Genomic DNA, 11,893 nt, shown 5'->3' on the forward strand with positions numbered 1-11,893 from the left:
TCAACAAAGTATATAGGCTTATGAGGATGTTTATATGTTGAACAAATTTTAGTCCCAACGGAAACTTGTTAAAGTGGATTGGCAGCCAATGGTGTTATTGATTTTGAATGAGTCTGGAACTATTTTGTGAACTAAAAATCAGACTAGAAACTTTCCGATTTCTATGCCGATTAATTGAGTAAAATTGGTATTGTTACTGCCAAGTTATTTTTCCTTCTTCTTCATGAATAGGTTTGGGCCTAATAGAAGATGCATTACACCACCATTTTATTAGCTTTACTACGTTGCTTGTAGTGTTCCAAAATATAAATGTTGCGGAAGACGTGTCTTGTCTATGTTCGAATGAGGTGCGATTCATAGTGAATGCTGATAGAAAAATGTATAGAAGCAGACGGACAAGATGTTCCAACTACCGAACTTTAAGAATTGCCAGCACATTACCCTGCAAAAAGACATCACATTATACAGTGTCAATTTCTTGAGAATATGCAATACAATAGCACCAACCAACCAAACATTCGTACTGATTATTATTACACCTATATAATTGAGGAAATCAGGGTCATGGATCAAATAATCGTATGGAGTCAGGGACCCTTTCAAAATGTTCAAGCAATGCCTCAAGAGCCAAGGAAAAAATAGTCCTACGTAGCCTTTCAGTTACGTGAAAAAAAAATAACAGCACTGGCCAAACACCCAAGCTGATTTTGGTTGCACCAAAATAAATCACATGCATTATGATATAAAATAATATAATCCCTTGGTCTCATAAATGTGGATTTATTTTACGCAAAAATGAAAAACTAAAAAACTCACTTTTTATATAATGAAAGACACGTTATTTTCACAAAACTATCGGTTGAGCGTGCAGCATAAAATTCTCTTGTTGGTAACATAAATATCTCATTGCATTGGCTTTAAATATGTCTAGCTTATTTCTTGTCAAATTTAAAACATTGCATCGTTTTGCCGATTATACCTTCAATAAAGAACATTACCTTAAGTTTGTATGAGATGCTAGAGAAAACTAAACAAGGGACAAGTATATGATAAAAGGGGAATTCCTTTTGTGTATCTCATGTTTAGAAAAAAAAATGAGGACGTTTTCAGCATGATTGTCAGAAGATGTTGCGTGCCAATTCCAGGATTACATGCGTGGATTTCCTCACCCCAAAAAAAAACTAGGTGAGATCATACTGATTGGAATAAAATGGATTTTCCATTTTAGCTAAGTTGACCATCCCTTCCACATATCCTTTTCATTTTCTTATTGTACGAGTTAAATGTCGCGCACGTTAATAATTATGCGAAGTAAATACAATCTAAGTGAAGGGAGTCGCACACAGCAAAGTTGAGACGACGCATCAGATGATGTCAGCAAAGTCACGGGTAAAGTGTGAAGAATTATGCGAAGAAGTATTCTATACGAAGGTGAGCGATTGTATATGAGCGAATATGTCGTATAGTGATCCCGAAAATAATGGGTTTCTTAGCTGTCATCCACTATGTAAAACCCTATATAAAAGAGAGAGGTCATTGTTTCTGGGAGGATTCTAAGGTAAGTCTTGATCAAGAAATAGGGAGAGAGAGAAAGTGAGTCTAGGTTTCAAGTAAAATTGTTGTAATACTTGAATCTATTTTGTAAACATTCTCAATATTTAATTAAACAAGTAAGAGTTCGTAATGATCACTTAATTGTTAGATTAGTTTAAGTGGATTGTGGTTGTAAGGAAACTTACAACTACATTTTTGGTGCTAGAAAATAGTTCTGGATGATAATTCCTGATAGTATATCATACATTTTAAGGAAAAAATTGAGATCTAAAAATTTAGAAATGGTAAGGATCGAGTTTGTTGTTGAACAAGGAATGACAACTAGAAGAAGTAACAAAATTGCTGAACGAAGACGAGTTACAAATCTTGAGCAACAAGAGGAAAGAATGGAAGAACATCAAAGAACAGAAATTCCAATTGGATCTCAGTGAGAACAAGGATAGAATAATGATATAGATTATGATAAAGTGAGTGTCCATACTGCGATGACGAATTCCACAGAGGAAGGACAGAGAATTGGGAACGAAGAACCAGTTACAGCGAGTGAAGGAAATATGACGATTGCAGAGCTTAGGCAAAGGTTACTAATTGAACGAAAGAGAGAAGAAGAAGAACATGCGAATCTAATCCGTGAAAATGATGATTTACGAGAAGAGAATCTTAGACTACAAGAACAAAGGTCAAGGAGTGCTACCCGTTCAAGGTCAAGATCAAGCAGAAGTTCCTCCAGACAAAGTCAATCTAATCGAAGAAATGATAAGAGAAGGCAGCACATGGAATTCATTGAAGAAAACTCGCAAGAAAATGAAAATTTGGAAGATCAAAGGGAAAGGAGACGTATAATTGACTTAGCAACTAATCGGTATGAACATCCAAGGGAACTTCTTGGTGGCGCACATATTAAATTTGAAAGGGAAGAAGAGGATCCAAGGCAAGGACAGATGATATTACATGGTAGAGAAATATTAAGAGACGAATATGAGCGCGAACGAGAGACTGCACATGCGATAGATAGACATGGAAGAAGGGAAGAATTAGAAGAAAGAGAATTACAAAGCGGATTGCGTCAACCTGATTACGATAATCGAGTTAGGAAACGCGAACGTCGTCACATAGATGATAAACAACAAGATCGAGTTACTCCACAAGAAAGAGAAATATCAAGACATCGATATGATCGCACAAGCAACGAAGAAAGACGTGATATAGTAAAAATTGAAGCAAACACTGAAAGGCGTAGGCGAAGAAGAGAAGAAACTGAACAACGGGAAATACAAGAAGCAATACGCCAAAACAATCGTGAGAATAGATTGAGATAAGAAAGATTAAAAAGACCCATGCAAGAAGATTTGGATCAATCATTCAACAAAGAAATTCTTAAGGAGATGGCAGAATTAAGAGAAATGATGACTGCAAAAAGAAATGATGAAAGAAGACAACTAGAGGAAGCAGTGGAGGAAGCTGGAAAAACTCCATTTACAAAGGAAATTCATAGAGCACCGATACCATCTAAGTGCAGTTTACCGGCATTTACAAGTATATTTGATGGAAGTGCATGTGTGATACAACATGTGAAAGCTTATGCAAGATCTTTATTGCAGTGGGAAAATTATGATGCAGTGATGCACAAATATTTTGCTGCAAGCGCAGGTGAAGCTTTGAAATGGTTTAAAGGACTACATGTAGAATCCGTTGGTACATTTCATCATTTACAAAATGTCTTTTTGGGGAAGTACATAAGTAATATCCTATCAAGACCAGGGATTGAGACTGCATTCGGACTTCGCAGAAGAACAAATGAGAGTTTGCGTCATCTAACGACACGTTGGAGAACCATGTGTAGTGAAATGGGAAGACGGGTGGATTAGCGACATCTTATTATTTCATTAATTAATGCTCTCTTTGCAACAGATCTATTATATACCCAAATCTTCAGAATAAAGGATACAATAACAATGTCGGAGTTGCGCGAATTTCAAGAAGAATACATAACACTTGAGGAAAAGCAAAGAGATATGGAATCTCACCCAGTTGCAATATCTGATTTGAAAGATGGAAATACAAGTTTACTTCCGAGGCTGACAAAAGCTGTTGCGAGTACATCGCAGGGAACTCAAGGAAGGAATAATGGAAAGATGGAACAAAAGTTAGTGGCTATGGGCAGTGCAGATCAAGCAGAGTTTGATAAAGAATACAGAGACAAGCAACTTCAAAATTACGGAGGTACTGATACAGTTCAACCAGGAATCTCTGCAGGACAGCAAACACATTATAACAAGAAAACTGGAAGAATAGTGTGGGAACAAATAAATTTGCCGAAGCTGAACACTACAGTGGATAAAGTATGGGAAGCCGCTCTCCTAATGGATGATATTCCAAAACCACATAATGTAGGCGAAGAGCCACCACCAGGAAGGAAGAGTAAAGAATTTTGTGTCTATCATAGATTCCATGGTCACACAACAAGCAACTGTAGAAATGTGAGGAAGATTATATTGCGAATGATTGAGCAAGGAAAGTTGGACTATTTCTTACTAAAATAGCCAAGGAATTTACCACCACCACCACCTCCACCTCAAGGAAATACATATGCAAATGAGAAGGACGGGAATGCATTTGTTATTGAAGTCGGGGCGAAGGCAAAGAATTTATATTGTAACTCGATCATACACTCGTTAAGAAACATAGAATATTTTCATGATAATGTCTTAAGTCGATTATATGTGAGAGATGTTGAAGGAAGGGAAATTTTCAACCTGGCAAAAATATCAACTTTGAAGGACTGGCAAATGCATAAAATCTCGTTCAGTGAAGATGAAATACCACAAGGAAGATCATCACATGTGTGTCCACTGGTGGTGATATTGGGAATTAACTCGAAGCCATTGGGAGAAGATGAAGAATAAAATAAGAAAAATACTTGGGTGATAAATAGGATACTTATAGATACTGGAAGTTCTGTAGATATTCTTTTTTACCATACATATAAAACAATGGGAGGGAGAGATGATGAGTTAATCCCTACAACATACAAAATTTATGGCTTTGATGATTCTGCGAACAAACCAAAGGGGGAAGTGACTATGAGAATTCTTCTACAAAATTTACCAACAGATATCACATTCTGTGTAGTGGATGTCGAGTCGCCCTATAATGCTCTCATTGGAAGACCATGGTTGCATGGAATATTAGTTGTTGCATCAACATTTCGTTAATGCATCAAGTTTCCTCTACCTCAGGGAGTTGGCATTAAGATACCATTGAAAGTAAAAATTTCCAAGAAATTGATATTGACAAATGCGAAGCAAGAGAGTTCAAGCGAAGAAATTTCAAAAAATATGCGGCAGATAGTCAAAGAGCAGAGAGATTGATGGTTGATGCGGTGTATGAAGTTGGAGAGGAAAGTATGTGAAGTGATGGAATAAATTCTTCTGCGAATAATTAAAAAAAAATGTTTATCAAAGTTAGCAACACAGGTTCTATGGAAAGAAAAAGCGTGGAGGAAAAATACCAAAAATGGTAGGGTACAATGACTTTCGCATCAAGCCAACTCAATGGTCATGCAAATGAATATTCTGGAAAACATATGCGAACTTAAGAAGATTCAAAAGGTGTAGAAGGTAAATGAGTAGAATGAATATCGTACCTGATTTTCTTCGAACAAGATGATTCGATAGCAGCATTTACGTACTACAGTTGTACGAATTTAAAGATTGGAATGAGAAATTTTAATTTCATATGGTAAATCCATAATAAGAAAACAAAAAGAGAAATCTTTATAATAAGACCTTTATAAAAGGCTACAGAAAATGAAATTTATTATCAGATTGGCTAGGAATCCAAATGTGGCGTGCACCCTAGTTCGCTTATATGCAAGAGGCAATATAGTAAGACCTATCGCACGTCATAGTTGGAGAAACATAGAAGGCATGACTCAAGGGAAGGATACACCGACCCCGGAACTTGAGTTGTGGATATTTGGGGTGAGAATAAAACGATAATGCCCATCCGGGAGAGATACCTTAAATTTTCAGTCTAAGATAGTAATCTTAGATTGAGAGCCTAAGGTGAGAAAGGCTCTCCCAAAGAGTGCAGAAACTCGATAAGGGCGCCGATGTACACGGTTGAGTCAAGAGTGCCAGGGACGTCTGGAGCGTACCTTGCCACTCTTGACAAGTCCTGACTATGATGCACTTGGTCAGAAGATACCCCACTTAGGGTGCGGTCTTGCTGCCATAAACCCTATAGGTAGTGTATGCGAGACTGCGAAATCAACTGGTTGTTGAAAAATGGATGGGAAGAGCCATAATATTAACACGATAGAGGTAAGCTTCCTTGAAGGGGCAATCATGGGGAAGATAAGGACGACACCCTCCATTAGGGAGATGAATTGTGTCAAAAGACGTAAATGTCACAAGACTTGTAACTCATACGAGTATTGAGACTTGTGTTATTTATGAGAATTAACCTGAAGAGGAAATAATACAAGAAAATGATAAGACGATATCAATGGGTCAATACACTATGGTGTAAAGACTGCCTGCGATTTCATCGCACATAAACAGAGGCATCATAAGACCTTTACATAGGAAGGAAAAACTAAGACCTCATAGATAATACAAAAAAGAAATTATTCATAAAGTTTAAAATGTGCTCGCACAAAGAGAAGTTCATGATAAAGAATACCAATCATACTTGGTCTATCAAGATCTGCCAAATAACAAGAGGCAAGAATGGGAATGCAAAGGAATTGTTATTTTCCCCATTTTGATAGTCTTATATGCATATAAAGAAGTCATAAATATGAAGCGAAGAAAAGAAGAATCATATTAAAAAGATGAAAACTGAATTTACAAGAATATTCAACATAATTATTCTTTTATTTTTACAACAAGAAGAAGCAGTCAATTTTCATCTCCCTCATTTCGCTCAGTCTCAGAATCACTAATTTCTTCTTCAGAATCTTTTTCTCCATCAGTAACTTGGATATCAGGAATGGGTACATTTTCAGGAATCACTGGAAAGTTTTATTTCGACAAAGGAATACCATTCTCTAGACAAACTCTTTTAACAGCAGCCTCACGAGAGCGATTAGCATCGTTACTGTTGTTTTGGACTAAGTTAAACCAATTTTCCTTCAATTGCTGATACTTTGAGTTACGAGTAGATGATTCTTCTTCTTTAGCAACCAAGCGAGTTTCTAGCTCTGCAACTCTCTTTTGATATTCCTTCTCTTTCTCTGCGAAGTGTCAACAAAAGAGTTAAGATAACAGACAATTATTCTTAAAGAATATGAATGAAGATCAAAGAACAACAAATGACCTTCATAATTGGAAATAATATCTGCGACCAGTATAGAATGCTCAATGTGAAGACTAACATTTACACCTAGATTATTTCTAGAATCGTTCAGAACTCTAGCAACCTAGTTAAACTTAGCTTCAGTTTCTATAAGGAGTTGAGATCAAATTAAGTTTATTTCCTCAATAAGTGTGTCCCTCTCACGAAAAACTGAATCACATTCTATTTTAACTTCAATAATGGATTCTTGAAATTGTTCTAGTGCCTTCGCACCCCTAAGAGCGATTTCATCTTTCTCAATAATAAGTTTGTTCTTCTTCGCCTCCAATACTTGAATTGCTTATCTCTCCTCATAAAAACGTCGTTTAAAATTATTGTCAGCGGATAATGCATTCTTATGGCGTTCTCTAAGGGTAGTATATTTTAATCTTAATTCTTCCAAGCTAAGGTTTTCAAACCCTCGATTAGGATAATTATTTAAATAGGAATTAAGGTGTTCTAAAAGAATTTCAGCATCGGGAAGATTCGACGCTTCATCTGAAAGGTCATACAGGTCTGCGAAGATAATTAAGTAAGAAATGCGAACGATCGCATAAAAGAAAAGGAGTGAAAAAATATAAGTTGCATACCAATGAGTTCCTTATTTCTTTCTCGAGTTTGGAGAACTAATTGAGAATTAGTTAAATTCTCATTTTAAGTTTTGTATTCTCGCCTGTAAGATTCGCATTCCCATCCGATAGAATAGACTTCTCATGTTTTAATTTGGCATTCTCATCTTGCAACCTGCGAAGTTTTCTTTTATTGTCTAAAGAATCGCATAAGATATGCGGGCACTCTGCGGAAATAAAAGCATTATAAGTAAAAGAAGAAATAATAAGGAAAAGATAAAAGGCAAAAGTTGCAGAATATTACCAAGCCATTCATCGCAAATTGAAAATCTGGGTTTATCGCAGAGGCATCTCCACGAAGAGAACGATCCCCCTAATCAGAAGCAGTACAGATCCTTGAGACCATTTTGAAGGCACGATCCGTTTCATCATCCCCAAGAGTAGCAAGAGCATCTCCTGAAAAAAGATCAGACAACTTCTTCTGATACGAATCGATTGATACCTCTTCTTCAGAAACAAAAGTATCTCCATATGAAGATTCTGAACTTGAAGAAGAATCATATCTCGCACGTTTCCTAGAGACATTATCTTTTAACGAAGTTTTCTTGGACACAGATTTTGACGTGGGTTTCTTAGGAGTGCTCTTGCCTTTGACTAAAGTTTTGTCATTCAAAGGATTCACCTAAGCGAATAATCAAGATAAGAAACAGAGGAAACAATATTGTTAAAAATAGAAAGTGTGTTTCTTACTTTCTTATTCTGTGAAGTTGATACCTTGCGCGAAATACTGACCTTTTTGGCATCCTGTGAAAAATAAGAAATAAGATATAAGAAGGAAAGTTATGAGAAATTACAAATTGGATTAAGGGGATCACATACCGCTACTTTCTTTTCCTCATTTTCGAGTAATTTAAATTCCCAAGGTTGGTAAAGAGGGAAATCTTCGGGCAAAGGATTGTCAGAACCATCTGCAGCTTTACCAGATATAAAGGACCTTTCTAAGATGACAGGGCAATTAAGCCAACTAGAATCATTGGATCTGCGAGCAGCACGATTAGAGTTTGAATTCCAAACAACATCTCGCATAAGTTTCTCATCTTCATCTATACCATCTACTCTCCTTATGCGAACATCCCATTTAGTCACGTTACTTTTCATAAAAACAACGTAATAGTTCTTAAAGAAATTATCGAGAGTATACTCAGCAGGATCTATAATTTTATCACGATGATCATCTTTCCGCAGTTCATCAGGATAAGAATTTCCAAGAACATCTGCGCGACGAGCATACTCTAATGGTATCCTAATAGCATCACCACTCAAATGAAATATTCCTCGTGCGAATCTTTCATCAGCAAGAATTCTATAGAAAAGAGGAATCTCAGGGTTATATAAAGGAATTGGTAGAAATTGAAGTTGACCTAACGCAACGATGATTTTTCGATTATTCCATTGATCAAATTTGATTAGATCAAGATTAAGTTTGGATGCGAAATTATATGAAGGAGGAAGAGAGAGTTCGTAACCCCTCTGATTGAAGTCAGTTTTTAATCTGTTAAATTCAATCTCCATCTTTTTACCAGCAGGAGCCATTAAAGAATGGGAATGAAGAGTATAAATTTGCAGAGAAGGTGAAGAAGAATGAAAGAAATAAAGGGAGTAAGGTAGAAGAGAATATATAGGAAAGAGCGACCCTTTTTTCAAGATTTATTCTTATTAATGCGAAGAAATGAACGGATAAAAACATACGGTTAAAAAAGACGTGTCTAAAGATGAGTGGTTACAAGGACACACATACATAAAGAGAACATGAAATAGGGAAAATTGTCGGCAAAGTAAAATGAAAAAAGACAAGCATGTGCGATTTACAAGAGGGGAATTTCTCATATCACTCACTCTGAAGAATAAGAAATATGAGAAGAGGCAAATGTAGGAGTTAAATATCGCACACGTTAATAATTACGCGAAGTAAATACAACCTAAGCGAAGGGAGTCGCACACAACAAAGTTGAGACGACGCACTAGATGATGTCAGCAAAGAGATGTAGAGGTTTTCGCCTAGGTTGGGCTTTTGGAGAATTGGCAAGGTTGCCAGATGTTCCTTGATTTTTTGAAAGGCTTCCTCACAAGCACTAGTCCAAGAAAACTTTTCACCCTTCTTTAAGGTGTTGAAGAAGTCTCTGCATTGTCAGAGGATCGCGCGATGAATCTGCCCAAGGCCGCCAGCCGGCTATTCAGTCTTTGTACATCCTTGACCGTGGCCGGGGAAGGAATTTCCAATATGGCCCGTACCTTCTCGGGGTCAACCTAGATTCCTCGTTTGGTGACCAAGTATCCCAAGAACTTGCCCGAGGTTACTCCGAAGGAACATTTTGCGGGATTGATCTTCATGTTAAATTTTCTTATTTGTGCGAAGATTTCCCTTAGATCATGTGCATGATCTTGTGGGAGCTTTCTCTTAACAAGCATATCGTCCACGTATACTTCTAGGGTTTTGTGTATCCAACCGTCAAACATTTTTTCCACCATTCTTTGGTAGGTGGCCCCTGCATTTTTTAACCCAAATGACATCTTGGTATAGCAGTATAGGCCACGAGGGGTGAAGAAAGCGGTATGTTCTTGATCTTCCTCGGCGAGGGGTATCTGGTTATAACCAGGGTATCCGTCCATCAGAGACAGCAATCCGTATCCTGAGGTTGCTTCTACAAGTTGGTCGATGTTAGGCAGTGGGAAGCTTTCCTTGGTGCAAGCTTTATTAAGGTCCCTAAAGTCGATACAGATCCTTACTCCCCCATTTTTCTTTGGTACAATCACCATGTTAGATATCCATGTTGGGTAATGGACTTCTCGTATCACCCCTGAAGCTTCCATTTTCTTTAGCTCTTTCTGGATGGCTTCATGGTATTCTGGTGCCACTCTTCTCATTTTTTGCCGCATGGGTTTGTGCTTTGGGTCAATTTTTAGGTGATGACAGCACACTACGGGGTCTATTCCTGGCATATCTTCCATACGCCACGCGAAGACATCTGAATATTCCCTTAGAACCTGTAGTAGATTCTTTTCTTATTCCTTGTTGAGGAGTGTCCCTATTTTCACCATACCCGGGTTTTCGGGTGTTCTGATGTTGACCTCCTTAGTTGGCTCCGAGGCTGAGAAATTTGATTTTAATTCCCCTATATCATAGAGGTTTTGTATTGGTCCCATGGGTGAGTCCGATGGGGGGTTATTGTCTATTGCGAGTTCGTTGCCTGATCGTCTCGCCTCATTCGTTCTAGTTATGTAAGCATCGATTTCAACCTGATTTTTGGCATTTTTAACTTGTTTATTTTTTGCTCTGGCAGAGTTTATTTTGTTCTCTCCGTATTGAACTTCCGTCTCGTAACAGTTTTTTTTTCGGCGAGATCTCCAATGATTTCTGCCACTCCCTCAGGCGTAGGAAATCTTAGCCTTTGATGGTAAGTCGAGGCCACTCCTTTGATTCCGTGGACCCAGGATCGTCCCACGATGGCTGTGTAAGGTGATAGTACATCTACCACACAGAAGGTGGGTAGGGTGAGCATCTTTCCTACCCGAATTTCTAAGGTTACCTCACCCTTTGGGCGGGTTGATGACCCGTTGAAGCAAAATATGTTATAAGTGGCGGGTACGAACATTCATCTTTGAGGCCCATTTGTTTAAATGTTTCATAGAATAAGATCTCCACAGAACTGCCGCCATCGATCAGGATTCTGGGCATCACCCATGGTAGTGCTTTGTTTTTTGTTTCATCGCCCTCGTGCTCGGGAGTGCGATGGCCATCGTGACCACTAGTGGGTCATTGTGGTTTTGTCCTCCTTCTAGTGCTTCTGAGGCTGAAAAGGTAATGGTAAGTTTCATCCATTCCTCCAATTGAGGTTCTCTTGTTGTACTGAAAACTTCATCGTCGTTGAAGTTTCGTTTGTGAATTCGTCCAATGGTATTTCCTTCTCGTACGAGGGTGGCTATCGCCGAATGTGATATGGTATTACAGCCTAAGTACTGTGCCTCGCGGCGGATCTTCACACGATGTATGGATGCCCTGTGGTCGGTGTCATGCGGTAAGTCCTAAGGTGCTCAGTTGCATCTCTTATTCCTGTGAACGGGGGTGTGAATACCGGTAGGGAGTATTTCCTTGGGAATGACAATCTTAATATATTTTCGAATAAGGGAGATTGTCTTGCTTCTCTCATGACTACTACCAACTTCTTATTCTCCTGCTTCCCCGTAGCTTCTCTATACATTGCTTCGAGTCGGTTGACTCGGGCTTGGAGTTCGTCCTCATCTCGCCTGGTTTCGGCCTTCTTTCGTCTTCCCAGAGCTCTCTCGGGCGAGAAAGATGGTTCATGTGGGCGATGCCTTGATCGCGCTGAGTCATCGTCCGATCGTTCAACGTACGACACAATCATAGAGCG

The sequence above is a fragment of the Papaver somniferum genome, chromosome 11 (assembly GCF_003573695.1).
Source record: "Papaver somniferum cultivar HN1 chromosome 11, ASM357369v1, whole genome shotgun sequence".
NCBI lineage: Eukaryota > Viridiplantae > Streptophyta > Magnoliopsida > Ranunculales > Papaveraceae > Papaver > Papaver somniferum.